Source organism: Portunus trituberculatus, chromosome 3 (assembly GCF_017591435.1).
Source record: "Portunus trituberculatus isolate SZX2019 chromosome 3, ASM1759143v1, whole genome shotgun sequence".
NCBI lineage: Eukaryota > Metazoa > Arthropoda > Malacostraca > Decapoda > Portunidae > Portunus > Portunus trituberculatus.
Window position 1 is genome coordinate 223,900 of NC_059257.1, and position 13,801 is coordinate 237,700.

Consider the following 13,801-nt stretch of genomic DNA (forward strand, 5'->3'; position numbering starts at 1 on the left):
ATAGACACGGTACAGGATCCGTTGACATAGACACGTTGAAATAGACACGTTGAAATAGACACGTTGACATAGACACGTTGAAATAAACACGGTGGAGGTTCCGTTGACATAGACACGTTGACACGATGCATCCCGCGATGACATAGACACGTTGAAATAGACACGTTGAAATAGACACGTTGAGATAGACACGGTGCAGGATCCGTTGACATAGACACGTTGATATAGACACGTTGAATTAGACACGTTGAAATAGACATGGTGCAGGATCCGTTGACATAGACACGTTGACATAGACACGTTAAAATAGACACGTTGATAAATACACGATGCAGGATCCGTTGACATAGACACGTTGACATAGACACGTTGAAATAGACACGTTGATAAATACACGATGCATCCCGCGATGACATAGACACGTTGAAATAGACACGTTGAAATAGACACGATGCAGGATCCGTTGACATAGACACGTTGATAAATACACGATGCAGGACACGTTGAAATAGACACGTTGAAATAGACACGTTGGCATAGACACGTTGATAAATACACGATGCAGGATCCGTTGAAATAGACACGTTGAAATAGACACGTTGAAATAGACACGGTGCAGGATCCGTTGACATAGACACGTTGAAATAGACACGTTGAAATAGACACGTTTATAAATACACGATGCATCCCGCGATGACATAGACACGTTGAAATAGACACGTTGAAATAGACACGGTGCAGGATCCGTTGACATAGACACGTTGATATAGACACGTTGAATTAGACACGTTGAAATAGACATGGTGCAGGATCCGTTGACATAGACACGTTGACATAGACACGTTGAAATAGACACGTTGATAAATACACGATGCAGGATCCGTTGACATAGACACGTTGACATAGACACGTTGAAATAGACACGTTGATAAATACACGATGCATCCCGCGATGACATAGACACGTTGAAATAGACACGTTGAAATAGACACGATGCAGGATCCGTTGACATAGACACGTTGATAAAGGACACGATGCAGACACGTTGAAATAGACAATAGACACGTTGATAAATACACGATGCAGGATCCGTTGAAATAGACACGTTGAAATAGACACGTTGAAATAGACACGGTGCAGGATCCGTTGACATAGACACGTTGAAATAGACACGTTGAAATAGACACGGTGCAGGATCCGTTGACATAGACACGTTGAAATAGACACGTTGAAATAGACACGGTGCAGGATCCGTTGATATAGACACTTGATACATACACGTTGATACACAGGCGGTGCTATCATCGTGTACTTACCATCGTAAAGGAAAAACACGATGATAAATACACGATGCAGGACACGTTGACATAGACACGTTGATACATAGGCGATGCTATCATCGTGTACTTACCATCGTCAATGAAAAACACGATGATAAATACACGATACATTCCACGGTGCAGGACACGTTGATACATACACGTTGATACATAGGCGATGTTGTCATCGTGTACTTACCATCGTAAAGAAAAAAACACGATGATAGATACACGATGCATTCCACGAAGATCATTATACGATGTGGGTCACGTTGATACATACACGATGTGGAACACAATGATACACGCTCAGTGTGTTCCACGATGGTGGGTAGGTGGGTTTTAGGAGGAGGCTGACGTGGATCTCGGACCCAGATCCAGCCAGCTCCTGCAGGGGGCCGCCTGCTCCTCCGCCGCGTCCAGCAAGGCTTTCTGTCCCGCGCTCATTCCCAGTTTTCCAACGGGAATGAATTTTGTAGAAAATAGAAAATGACCGACTTGCGATGAAAAATGAGGTGTATTGACGCGAGTCGTGAAATGAGTTTACCAGTGAGGCCAAGTGTGACAAAGTGTGAACCTTTTACATTTGACACACTGTAGAGCGCTTCGGAGCGGCCTCCGTGTTTGCTGCCCTCCAGTGTGCCTGTGTGTGTGTGTGTGTCTGTGAGGCAAAGATTCACTAAGACAGTGACATTGCTTGCCTGCTGTGCCTTCTTCAAACGGGTTAGTATTAGAGAAAGCTTGAACAATGCTGTATGTGACTGTCAAATGTGATCGAGAGGATCCAAGTACACTCTGAGATCAACTTGTTGCTCTTGAATGAAGGAGCCGCCTGGAACCACCACCCGCACCTTTCCCGCCACCAATCTCCGCAACAGCAAGCTATCTTCATCAGTGTTTGGAAGCAGCAGTTTTAGTCCCTTGTATCATGAAACAATGCCTACAGGTGTGGCAAGGAGGTGGTGGCGGAGTGCGTATCTGTACCAAAGATTACCTCACCACCACAATAACCACGTGTGATATTGCTGGACCGATTGTGAGGAAGACTTCTGGGTCAGTGTTCAGCACAGAAAACAATTTTTTTATGTTATGGTCTATAGCGCCTGTAGGCATACATGAAGAGCATATGTGAGAAGCACTATTAAGCTTCCACCTATTAGTGGCGCAGGCAATTTTACTTATACTGGTTCCCATATTAGGGCACATATCACCACCCAAGCTCATCTTTGGTGTAACCACCTGGAACCTGGGTATCATGGTGACATGTAGCTAACTTCAAACCACTCCAGAAATGTCATAGCTTCAAAGCAGTATGTCGTGGGATTCGAACCTACGCATGGACGTCTGCCCGATCCCACGCTCACCACCGTATCCACTACGCCACCTACCTTCAATTATTGTGGGACGTGCTTATAGACAACACAAAGCTTGGCGGGAAGGCTTTCACTATATTAACGATACACTTGAGAATATCTGCCTTTCTTCTTGCTTGGTGACTTGAGTGGTGATTTGTTGCGTTGCAGAAACAAACTCTAAACATGATTAGTGTGTAGTTAAGTGATTTGGCAAGCAAGTCTTTAACCCTTCAGTACTGCGACGCATCTTTACCATGAGTTTTTGATGTCATTAGACGATTCTATTTACATGAGAAATGGTGTGTGGAGGTCGGAAGATTTGTTGGCCAGACTCTTCACTATTTCAATCCCAACATGAGTTTCTGAAGCTGTACAAAGTCACCAAACAGTAAGCAGAATGAATAAGGAAACATGTCCTGGTACTGAAGAGGATAGTACTGCACTCTCAAACATTTCTGTGCTTCACCACCTCCACTGTTTGGAAAGGCTTTATTTAAGTTTACACGAGTTTTGAAGGTGTTTTTAGGTTTCTAGAGGCAGAGTGATAAGATTTGTACATTATTAATTTGAAAAAAAAACTAGAAAACCTCACCAATCCTCTTTGTGACCTTGGAAAACATTCGTGGTGAGAGAAGAGAGCGTTGTGAAGGCAGTGGAACCAGACTGTTGTGATAGTGGGATGAAATGTACACTTACCGGTGAGACAGTAGCCAGTTCGACGAGACATGGATGCAATTAAGGTGAGGGGGAAAAGGGACGGGTTAACTGGTGACTTCAATACCGCTTCACCACAGGGAGGGCATAAGGCGCCTGGTCGCAAGGATGAGAGAGAGAGAGAGAGAGAGAGAGAGAGAGAGAGAGAGAGAGAGAGAGAGAGAGAGAGAGAGAGAGAGAGAGAGAGAGAGAGAGAGAGAGAGAGAGAGAGAATTTTCGCTATTTCTCTCGTTGGGAAAAAAAGGAAAAATGAAAACACCATATTGCGATTAAGTTTTTATTAAATAAATTACTATCGAAAATTAAAAGAAAAGGGATAATAGCAGTAGTAGCAGTAGTAGTAGTAGTAGTAGTAGTAGTAGTAGTAGTAGTAGTAGTAGTAGTAGTAGCCATCAGATGAGTATTGTAACACGTGTTCTACAAAACATTCTTAATCTAAAATTTAATTAAGTTTTTTTCACGTAAAATTAGTGAATAAATTAGGCAATGACTGATATTTTCCTGGAAGAAGTGAAGGGAGAGGGAAGGAAGAAAGAAAACAGAGAAAGGAAAGAAAGACAGAAAAAAAGAAAGAGAGAGAGAGAGAGAGAGAGAGAGAGAGAGAGAGAGAGAGAGAGAGAGAGAGAGAGAGAGAGAGAGAGAGAGAGAGAGAGAACGACAGATAGAGAGAAAAGAGAAAATAACAGCAATCAAACCAACGAGAAAGAGAGCGAGAACAAGAAAATAACAAGAAAATTAATAAAAAAGATGAAAATAATGAAAAAAAGGTAAAAAAAGGAAAACTGAGAAAAAGAACGAGAATGAAGAAACTAATGAACTAACTACCTGTCCTCTTTAATTACCTGTGATTCGTACATGGATAGTTACGATAGTTAGGATAGTTAGGATAGTTTACAGAGTGTCTACAGAAAGGTGGAGAGGAATACATAATAACATAGAGAGATACATAAGATACATATACAAAATTAATACATAAAATAATAAATAGAACCTTTTTAAAACTATCAAATGGGAAGGAAAAATAAGAGATGGGAAAAGGAAATGCAGGAAAGAAAGACGAAAAAGATGAAAAGTTGAAATAGAAAGGAAATGAAGAGAGATTAACTGGTGTATTGCAGAAATCAAGTCTTTAAATTAGATCTTAGAGAGTACAAAGGGAAAACACAGGAAAATATAAGAAAAAATAGGAAAAAAAAGAGAATAAGGTGATGAAATGATAGAAAATAAAAAAAGAAATAATAAAGAATGAGTGTAAGAAGAGAGAGAGAGAGAGAGAGAGAGAGAGAGAGAGAGAGAGAGAGAGAGAGAGAGAGAGAGAGAGAGAGAGAGAGAGAGAGAGAGAGAGAGAGAGAGAGCAGAGAGGACAATGAGACTATTAAACACAAGTGACTAGATTTGCTTACTAGTGATAAAAGTATTGAAGACCTTACGTGGCTAGTTATTGGAGTAATTAATAGTAGACCCCCTTGTTATCTCGCCTGCCCACCATTCACCATTCACTCCGCCACACACTCGCCTCCTCCTCAAAGGTAACGCGCTAATCACTTCACCTCAATTGTCACACCAAACCAAGGACATTACATGATTAACTAACTAACTAATCAATAACAAGTCTCAGTACAATTCGCTCCTCACTCTCAAGTCTCGTAACTAGAGTAATCCGGATCCCTCTTAATGCCGTAACTCTCTAGTTTACCCCTCATTAGTGATTGTACTCATAAGTGTTTACTTAAGTATAATCTAGGTAATTTCAAGGTTGCCTTTATTATCACTCTGCCAAGTTCCTCACTTAAGTAATTCGCTTATCATTTTTTTTGTTGTGGTTTAACATCTATTTAATATGGCTTCCGCTCAGTTTAACGTTGAAGATTTCTGTGCCGACCCTTCTCTGGAACAACTTAAATATGCTAATATAAAGAAGGACCAATGGAAGACCATCGCTAAACATTTTGATGTTCCCATCACGTCTCAGATGACTAAAGAGGTCATTAAGAATGTAGTTGTTGAACATCTAGTGCAAGAAGGTCAGTTGCTAGGAAATGCCATAGAAGAGTTAACTCCCATGTCAGCCTCTACGAGGACTATAATACACAGTCCCCAGGAAGAACAGGATAAGAGTAGGATAAGTCAATGGGAAATTGAGAAGCTTAAACTAGAATACCGGATGCATGAAAACAAATGCAACTACAGGCAGAAAAAGAAGGAAAGAAATGCAACTACAGGCAGAAAGAGAAGAGAGAACTACAGGAAAAGAAGGAAGAGAGAGAATTACGGGAAAGACAAATGCAACTACAGGCAGAAAAAGAAGATAAAGAGAGAGAATTTCAGTTACAACTTAGAAGGCAGGAGAAAGAGTTAGAAATTCAGGAGTTAGCTCTACGAAATGACGCTAAGTTTAGAGGGGAAGAAATAGATATAAAGAAACAGTTAGCAAGCTTTAATCCTGCTACAGCTGCTCCGCTAGTTCCCCTTTGATGAATCTGATGTTGACGGGTCATTTCGCGCTTTTGAGAGTATTGCTAATAGGAATAAATGGCCCAAGGATCAGTGGGTGTCTCTCCTTGTCCCTAAGCTAGTAGGAAAAGCTTATAGGGTATACAACGGCCTTAGTGATGAGGTAGAATATGAAGAGATCAAAGGTAACATTCTAGACGCCTACTCTATCACTTCTGATGGATACCGACAACAGTTCCGAAAGTATGTGAAACCAGAGTCTCACACCTATGTTGAATTCGCTAGTGAGAAACTAAGACAATTTAAGAAATGGTTAGTCGCCCTTAACATTACCACCTTTTCGGAGTTGCTCAATCTAATGGTCCTGGAAGAATGGAAGAACAAGTTACCATTTAATATTCTGAGGCATGTGGAAGAACGGGAGAGAGTGAGCTTATGTCTGCCGCTAAAGTGGCTGATGCGTTTGCTTTGTTGATGGGATCCCTGGGTAGTAGAGGTCGTGGTTCACTGTCTAATGTTAGGTCCTCCTTTGGGGAAGGTTTTGGGAGCGCGGGTGGTAAGCCAACCGGATTCTCGCCAAATGCATATAATTCCCCCTGGTGTACATACTGTAAGAAGCCAGGTCACACGATCCAGAAATGTAGACACCCAAATTGCAAGGGTTCTCAACGTCAATTTTCTTTTGTGTCCCCTAGACCTAACACATTTGAGAACAAGAAACCAGTGGCCCTAGCTAACCCTGTCAACTCTCCTCTAGAACTTTATGACTCGTACATGTATCAAGGTAAAGTGTCCCTGACTGATGGTAAAGACAAGGCAATAAATATCAAGGTTCTGCGTGATACAGGTGCTGCCCAATCCATCTTAAGGAAGATGTCATCCCTAACATCAAACAGGCTTTCACTGGGAGAAGGTGATCCTTACAGGTCTCGAATCACAGCTCTCCTATCCCTTGGCTAATATTAGCTTACAATGCCCGTTCATTTCAGGAGAGGTTGAGGTAGCCATTAAACCTGGTGAACTGCCAGTACCTGGGGTACATCTTGTACTGGGTAATGATCTTGCGGGTAACTTGGCTGTTCCAAACTTAATTGTTCTTGATTCTCCCTTAACAGAAAGTCCCACTAAGACCCTGGACGAAACATCCCCTCACTTCTTCCCAGTGTGTGCAGTCACCAGGTCTCAGTCCAAGTCCCCTGCCTTTCATCACCTCCTCCACCAATGATTGCCTCTACTGACAACTTGTATAATGACATCATTTCAAAGGAGAATTTGATTAATGCTCAGGAACAGGATCTCACTTTGGCTAAGATCACACATGAAGCCAGTGAAACAAAGGATATGTCTAAATTGCCTTGGTTTTATTATCAGGAAGGAGTCCTGATGCGTTCCTACAGACCACCTGAACTGAAACAACTAGACACCTGGTCAGAAACACATCAAGTTGTCATCCCTTGTCTGTAAGACCAGCCATTATAGAACTAGCTCATGATGGATTGTCAGGTCATCTAGGCATCCAAAAACCTACAAGAAGGCTCTTCAACATTTTTTTGGCCAGGAATGAAAAAGGATGTGTCACACTATGTAAAACATGTCATATATGTCAAGTTGTGGGTAAGCCTAACGAACGCCTTGTGCCAGCTCCTCTGACGCCTATTCCAGTTCAGACGGAGCCCTTCGAAAAGATCATACTAGACTGCGTAGGGCCCTTACCCAAAACCAAACGAGGGAATCAGTATTTGTTAACCCTCATGGATCCCACTACCAGGTACCCTGAAGCATTCCCTCTTAAGAACATCACATCAAAGACCATTGTAAAACATCTGATACATTTTTTCACCTCGGTAGGAATTCCAAAACAAATTCAGTCTGACAAGGGTAGCAATTTCACTAGCCATTTTTTCCAACAGATAGTGAATGAGCTAAACATCGACCATGTTACCTCCTCGGCTTACCACCCCAATCCCAAGGCTGTCTGGAGCGGTTTCACCAAACATTAAAATCCATGATGAAGAAGTATTGCTTGGAGCATCAAGGAGACTGGGATGAAAGTATTTCTTTCCTTCTCTTCGCTTTAAGAGAATCTCCTCAAGATTCTTTAGGTTACTCCCTTTGAATTACTCTATGGTAGACAGATCAGGGGCCTCTCAAAATATTAAAGGATCAATGGTTTACTCAAAATACTCCTTCAAGCCCCAGTGTGTCTGACTACATCAGTAACCTTAAGAATAAAATCAGTGAAGTCAGATCTTTTGCTAAATCAAACTTCCTCAAATCTCAAACTAAAATGCAACAGAATTCTCTTCCCAAATCTGTCATGAGAAGTTTCAAACCAGGAGACAAGGTTTTACTTTTCTCCCCACTCCAGGCAATGCTCTTCACAGTAAGTTCATGGGACCTTATGTTGTGGCTCAAAAACTAAGTCCATTAAATTATGTGGTCCACACTCCTGACCGTCGTAAGGATTCCCAACTTGTTCATATTAATCTAATGAAACCTTACCACTCCAGAGAACCAGAGGACGACTTGTCTCGCGCTGTACCTGTATGTCTGATAGGAAAGGAGTCTGGTCCTGTGCCCCGAGGAAGAGTCCGACATCGAATTCCTCTTCTCGTCACCTAAAGGACGCCCCTCAAACAGCCAAATCATGTCCAACCTGGATGAGGTGTTTGTTTCCTTAACACCTTCACAACAGTCTGATCTTAAAAAGTTATTGCTAGACTTTTCTGAAATCACAGGTGACCTTCCAGGAGTTTGTAATACTATCCAACATGACATAAGATTAACATCTAAAGACATCAAGCCTATAAGACAACCAGCCTATCGCATTTCACCCATTAAAAGAGACTTGATGAAAAAAAGAGGTGGACTATCTGCTCTGTCATCACCTTGCAGAACCTAGTATATCTCCTTGGGCTTCTCCCCTGCCTGTTAACATCTAAGCCAGATGGTAGTAGTCGATTTTGCACCGACTACCGGAAATTGAATAAAGTGACTGTGCCAGACTCCTACCCATTGCCCTTGATAGAGGACCTTATAGATAGTATAGGAGTAGCCAAATTTGTAACCACTATAGACTTGCTTAAAGGTTACTACCAGATTCCCCTCTCGGACGAGGCCCAAATAATATCCGCCTTCATCACTCCCTTCGGACTATACCAATACACAGTAATGCCCTTTGGATTGTCTAATGCTCCCGCCACCTTCCAGAGGGCTATAAATTACATAACTCAGGACTTGGAGGAACATCCGCGTATCTGGACGACCTGGTGGTGACTGCAGACGACTGGGCAACACATCTGACCCGTCTTCGGAGGCTGATGGATCGGTTGCAGGAAGCCGGGCTTACCATCAACCTGGCCAAGTCCACCTTCGGGAGGTCTACGGTGGTCTACCTGGGACATGTGGTGGGAACGGCAAGGTTCACCCCAAGAGAGCTAACGTTGAGGCCATCCTTGGCTTCCTGTTCCTACCACCAGGAAAGCTCTCATGAGGTTCTTGGGGATGGCTGGGTTTACAGACGCTTCTGTAAAACTTCTCCACCCTGGCCGCCCCTGACGGACCTTCTCAGCACTTCCGTCCCCTTCCACTGGACCCCGGCCTGTGACCAAGCCTTCAAACACCTCAAGGCGTTTCTCCTCGGAACCAGTGGTCTGGACGCCGGATCACTCCCGACCCTTCCATTTACAAGTTGACGCGAGTGGAGTTGGAGTGGGTGCTGTCCTACTACAACCGGACCCCACAAGCGGCATCCTCCATCCCATCGCTTACCACTCTGCAAAACTGAAACACCATCAACTCAACTACTCCACCATCGAAAAGGAGGCTCTGGCACTCGTGCTGGCGCTCCAACGTTTTGAGTGCTATCTTCATCCTGGTCCGCACATCACCAAGGTCTTCACGGACCACAATCCTCTGGCCTTCCTGTACGCCATGAGGAACCGAAACCAACGCATTCTTAGGTGGGCCTTGTTAACTCAACCTTTCAACCTGGAAGTCCATCATATCAAGGGGGTGGACAACATCATCGCCGACGCCTTATCAAGATCTCCGTCTCACCTCCTTCATGAGCCCATTACGGAGGTCTTAGGGGGGAGGAAATGTTACGGCCCGCCCGTAACATGCATTACTACCATCACCTCCTCCGCTTGTTACCTCGTTCGCCACCTCTCCGCCTCCCTTCCACGTCACCGTCTCGTGAACCTTCCACGCCACCGTCTCGTGAACCTTCCACGTCACCGTTTCATGAAGCCCGGCTACTGTCCCGAAGTTGGATTCACGCGGCCCCTTTCGACTCAACCGAAAGTGTTGAGCCAGCTCTTGGTTTTCTGGATTGGCAGTTGAGATCCAAGCCTCAACCTGTGAACACAACGCCTCTTGGTTCTGCCGTGGGATCAACCATCACTCAGCATTTCACCACTGCGACACCGCATAAGTATCACTTCCCCTCATCCGTGTTTTCCACATTGCCTCTATATAGGATTAGGATTATTGTTAGGTATTAAGTTGGGTTCTTTATTATTGTATTTATTAATGTGTTATATGTATATGTGTATGTCCTTTTCCTGTGTTTCATGTTATATATCTGTGTCATGTTTCATGTTATATCTATGTGTCAATATCATAATGGGTTATTAAAATAGCTTTTTAAAGTGCCCCCTTTGCATTTCCTCACCAGTTGAACCTGCAGTGTTTTTTTTTATTGTTATTGTTCACCGGCTCTCCGATGCCAATCTTACCAGTTTAACAGGTGAACGTAACATACTTTAGTTCTCACACGAGACGAAAAGAAAATGGATGATAAATTTATGTAACTATTTGATCACTTTTCACATTAATTGTCACACGAAATTAAAAGAAATTACAAAGATAAATTAATGCAACTAAATATTTACTCTTTACCTTAGCTCTCGCACGAAACGAAAAGAAAATGGATGATGAATTAATATACTTTTTTTTTTTTTTTTTTTACATTACAAGGGCACTGGCCAAGGGAAAACAAAGTGTTGGAAAAAAAAAATCCCGCTGGTTGCCAGGCCCTGTTAAGAGGAAAGTAGAAAGAGAAAAAACAAAAAATCTAAAAGGAGGGTCCAGTTAACGTAAGAGGTGTCTTGACACTCCTCTTTTGAAAGAGTTTAAGTCATAGGCAGGTGGAAATACAGACACAGGTAGAGAGTTCCAGAGTTTACCAGTGTAGGGAATGAAGGAGTGAAGATACTGGTTAACTCTTGCATTAGGAAGATGGACAGAATAGGGATGAGAAGAAGTAGAGAGTCTTGTGCAGCGAGGCCGCAGGAGGGGAAGGCATGCAGTTAGCAAGTTCAGAAGAGCAGACAGCATGAAAACAGCGGTAGAAGACAGATAAAGATGCAACATTGCGGCGGTGACTTAAAGAATCAAGACAGTCAGTTAGAGGAGAAGAGTTGATAAGACGAAAAGCTTTAGATTCCACCTTGTTTAGTAAAGCTGTGTGTGGATCCCCCAGACATGAGAGCCATACTCCATACACGGGCGGATAAGGCCCTTGTACAGAGCAAGCAGCTGGGAGGGAGAAAAATGGACGAAGACGCCATAGGACACCTAACTTCTTGGAAGCTGATTTAGCAAGAGTAGAGATGTGAAATTTCCAGTTTAGATTTTTAGTGAAGGATAGACCGAGTGTGTTTAATGTAGAGGAGAGGGAAGTTGAGTGTTATTGAAGAAGAGAGGATAGTTGTCTGGAAGGTTATGTCGAGTAGATAGTTGTAGAAATTGAGTTTTGAGGCATTGAACAAAACCAGGTTTTCTCTGCCCCAATCAGAAACAAGTGAAAGATCAGAAGTTAGGCGTCCTATAGCATCTCGCCTTGAGTCATTTAATTGTTGTTGGGTTGGGCGTCTGTTGAACGCTGTTGAATAATGCAGGGTGGTATCATCAGCATAGGAGTGGATAGGGCATTGAGTCAGATTTAGGAGATCATTGATGAATAATAGAAAGAGAGTGGGTGATAGGACAGAACCCTGTGGAACACCACTGTTGATAGTTTTAGGGAAGAACAGTGACCGTCTACTACAGCAGCAATAGAACGATCGGAAAGGAAACTGGAGATGAAGGTACAGAGAGAAGGATAGAATCCGTAGGAGGGTAGTTTAGAAATTAAAGATTTGTGCCAGACTCTATCGAAGGCTTTCGATATGTCAAGGCCGACAGCAAAGGTTTCACCGAAGTCCCTAAAAGAGGATGACCAAGATTCAGTTAGGAAAGTAAGAAGATCACCAGTAGATCTGCCTTTACGGAAACCATACTGGCAATCAGAGAGAAGGTTGTGAGCTGATAGATGCCTCATTATCTTCCTATTAAGGATAGACTCAAAGGCTTTAGAAAGGCAGGAAATCAAAGCTATAGGGCGGTAGTTAGAAGGATTGGAGTGGTCACCTTTTTAGGGACAGGTTGAATGTGAGCAAACTTCCAGCAAGAAGGATAAATAGAAGTAGAGAGACACAGATGAAAGAGTTTGACCAGGCAGTGAGCGAGTTCGGAAGCACAGTTTTTGAGAACAACAGGAGGGACTCCATCCGGACCGTAAGCCTTCCGAGAATCAAGGCCAGAGAGGGCCAGGAAAACGTCTTTATAAAGAATTTTAATTTTAGGGATGAAGTAGTCAGAGGGTGGAGGAGTAGGAGGAATATGCCCAGAATCATCCAAAGTTGAGTTGGTAGCAAAGGTTTGAGCGAAGAGTTCAGCTTTAGAGAAAGAAGAGACAGCTGTAGAGCCATCTGGATGAAGTAAAGGAGGGAAAGACGAAGAAGTAAAGTTGTTAGAGATATTATTGGCTAGATGCCAGAAATCTCGAGAGGAGTTAGAATTGGAAAGACTTTGACATTTTCTATTGATGAAAGAGATTTTAGTAAGTTGGAGAATAGATTTGGCATGATTACGGGCAGAAATATATAGGGCATGAGTTTCAGCAGTTGGATGGCTACGGAACCGTTTGTGAGCCGCCTCTCTATCATTGACAGCACGAGAACAAGCAGAGTTAAACCAAGGCTTTTTAGCTTTAGGGTTAGAGAAAGTATGAGGAATGTATAGCTCCATGCCAGAGATAATCACCTCTGTTATGCGCTCGGCACAAAGAGAAGGATCTCTGACATGAAAACAATAATCATCCCAAGGAAATCAGAATAGTACTGCCTTAGTTCCTCCCACTTAGCAGAGTTAAAATGCCAGAAGCACCTCCGCTTAGGCGGGGCCTGAGGCTGCACTGGAGTGATAGAACTGGTAACGGAAATTAGATTGTGGTCGGAGGAGCCCAACGGAGATGAAAGTTTAACAGAGTAAGCAGAAGGGTTGGAGGTTAGGAAAAGATCAAGAATGTTGGGCGTGTCTCCAAGGCGGTCAGGAATACGGGTAGGGAACTTCACTAGCTGCTCTAGGTCATGAAGGATAGCAAAGTTGAAGGTTTGTTCACCAGGTTGGTCAGTGAAAGAAGATGAAAGCCAAAGCTGGTGGTGAACATTGAAATCCCTAAAATGGAGATCTCAGCAAAAGGAAAGTGAGATAAGATGTGCTCCACCTTGGAAGTCAAATAGTCAAAGAATTTTACATAGTCAGAGGAATTAGGTGAGAGGTATACAGCACAGATGAATTTAGTTAGAGAGTGACATTGAAGTCTTAGCCAGATGGTAGAAAATTCTGAAGATTCAAGATTGTGGGCACGAGAGCAAGTGGTGTCGTTACGCACGTATGCGCAACATCCAGCTTTGGATTGAAAATGAGGATAGAGCAAGTAGGAGGGAACAGAAAAGGGGCTGCTGTCAGTAGTCACAGACAACTGTGTTTCGGTTAGGAAGAGAAGATGAGGTTTAGTAGAGGAGAGGTGGTGTTCCACAGATTGAAAATTAGAACGAAGGCCACGAATGTTGCAGAAATTGATAGTGAAAGTATTAGATGAAGTGTCAAGACACCCAAGGTCGACAGCAG

General features: G+C 43.0%; 1 protein-coding gene across 1 annotated transcript in view; it reads right to left on the reverse strand.

Annotated features, from left to right (window-relative positions):
• LOC123508012 (E3 ubiquitin-protein ligase TRIM32-like) overlaps window positions 1-13,801 on the reverse strand; it is a 128,768-nt gene that overhangs the window by 10,965 nt on the left and 104,002 nt on the right. The gene's annotated exons all lie outside the window — the stretch shown is intronic.